At 41.0% G+C, this 2,500-nt stretch overlaps 1 protein-coding gene across 6 annotated transcripts in view; it reads left to right on the top strand.

The window, feature by feature from the left end:
- LOC138000482 (organic cation transporter protein-like) overlaps positions 1–2,500 on the top strand; it is a 39,676-nt gene that overhangs the window by 18,191 nt on the left and 18,985 nt on the right. The window lies entirely within an intron of this gene.

Raw genomic sequence — 2,500 nt, forward strand, 5'->3', positions numbered from 1 at the left:
TTAAGGGGGGTGGCTCTTAACTACCAAACTGTTGCTATGGACCCCTTCAAATAATCATTTCTTGAGTCTCTTTAACTCTGCAGTTACCATTTTTTGCCAAGTGTGTTCTATTTATTTTAACATTTCTTCTACTGATTTGACTGACAACCATATCTGGTAAATCACATGGCCAAAAAACAAAATGCCTAAAAACTCAGCGAGTTAACTATGTTTTTCACAAATTTTTAATGCAACAGTACAAGAACAATCTAACACAAAATCAGTGTAGCATAGATTTATGGCCCTCCTCTGTTGCAGTTTTCAAAATATCAGTTCCATTTTTTGCCCAAATAGAAATTCCAAGCTACGGTTTACAAATATTGATGGGACGGTTCCCATCCCATGAATTAAAACCGCCTCGTCTTTTTGTTCTTTTCGAGACCGAGGACTGGGACTAGTTGCGTATACACCTTTATTGAAGTGATGTCAGATTTCCATTGAAAGAGTTACTTCAAAGAACCACCCATGCAACCTTTCTGTAGGGCTCTTTGACTAAACAGGTTCCTTAGCAACCATTGTCCTTCTGTAGTTCAGTGCCACCCCCTTAGTAAAGGTTCCACAAATTTAACAATATAATTATCTTACTTCCAGCTAGGGGTTCACCAAGTATCTTTGACTTGAAGGAGTCACAATAAATCAAGGATAGAATTATCCCATAAACTAATAAGTGATCCCTTTTAGCAATGTCTTTTAAAATCTACTATACCCTTATGATAAATAACTATATAATTAAGAATATTATTTTGGTTTCATTAAATAAACGTGATTTTTTTTTCAAATAGTGTATCTTGAGAGTGTTGGCATATACATGCCAATGAAAATCGAAATAAATGCAGTGAACCTGAGGTAAGACGGAATTCCACTCGACGTACCTGTCGAGATGAAATTGAAAACAGATGTTCTTCAAAACATCTGATAATGCTAAACGATGACTCAAAGACATACCTCCTTCCACTGGTTCGCTGTACGCTGCAATCTACTACTTGTATTGAAGATCGAGAATTTCGCTTAACCTCGTTGTAACATTTTCTGAGCTTCTATTTATACCCCAAAAGAGCGTTGCTTACAAAAAGCGTGAATAAAAAAAACTCCTGCCATCTAAACACCCTTTGCAAAATTTCTCCGCCAATGAGGTTTAAAAAGTCGCCTTCACTGCTAGAAGGTGTAAAAGGAACGATGGAAGGTCATCGTTTCGAACGCCACCTTTTTTTACATCACAGCGCTCGGTTTGGAAACTGGATGCTACAAGCTCTACGGATCTAGTGCCAAGTCATTTTCCTTCTTTTCATGACGAGCGTGAAGTGCATGCAAGAGCCTGGTAACTCCCGGTTATTTTATCGGCCCCGAAAAGTACCGGGAAAGTTTACGGGTGCTTCGAGAAACACTCTTTCGGTCCCGATAAAGTTTCCCGGTAAAGATCCCGGTAAGTTAACGGGCCCGGTAATTACCGGGACTTTCGAGAAACAGGCCCCTGGGCGGGGCTCCAAGCTACGACTTCCGTAACACCGGTCAGCGGTGGGATGCTCTACCCATTCAGCAACAAGAATCCCTGGAGAGCTAGGCCGTTTATCGAGGGTCTGGACTTTAACACATTCCACTTTAGGCAAGGAAACTGGAAGCCGGCTGGTTATAAAAGGCATACTCGGTACTCGCTTCACATTTCTCTCAGTTCTATCTCTCATCCCCAACGCAGGCTTTCTCTGTTGTTAGAAACTCAATGTTCTATCTCAAGCAAATGGTGGACAAGCCAGTATTAAAGGGGCGGTTGCATTCTGGCAAACTTGGCACAGTGGTGAGAGCACTCGCCTCCCACCAATGTGGCCCAGGTTCGATTCCCGAGTTTGCGTCGGCTCTCTACTATGCTTCCAGGGTTTTCTCCAGGTTCTCCGGTTTTCCTCCCTCAGCAAGAACCAGCATCATGATTCAGCTGATTTCAGCTGGCTGTGAGCTGTGCTCCAAGGTCATACATGGACCGTATTGCGGCTGCCGGAGGCGCCATAGTATGCTGTCGGTTTGACATTGTTGAGCTATGTTTTTGCTGTACTTTGCAACGACGACTAGCGGAGACTCATCATCGTTATTATTATTATTATTATTATTATTATTATTATTATTATTATTATTATTATTATTATTATTATTGTTTTTATCACTATTATTATCTTGTTCATTTGTGACTTGGTCTTGGACTGGTCACCATGACGGTTGTTGGTTGCTTTTCTCGTCCTAGTCGTCTCGTTTTCTTTCTCCACCTCATCATCCTTATCAATTGTAATCGACCTCATTGTCACTGCCATCGGCAATTTTATCGATATTGTCATTGTCATCGTCATCATCATCATTAACATATCATTATTCAATCCGTTGTTAAGGTTTTCACCCCTGCGTACTTTTAAATGGCGCTTTAAAAGACGCAGCAAGAGTGATAACTGATCCTCGCACTTAAGGTAATTCCTTAGTA

The sequence above is a fragment of the Montipora foliosa genome, chromosome 1, assembly GCF_036669935.1.
Source record: "Montipora foliosa isolate CH-2021 chromosome 1, ASM3666993v2, whole genome shotgun sequence".
Classification (NCBI taxonomy): Eukaryota; Metazoa; Cnidaria; class Anthozoa; order Scleractinia; family Acroporidae; genus Montipora; species Montipora foliosa.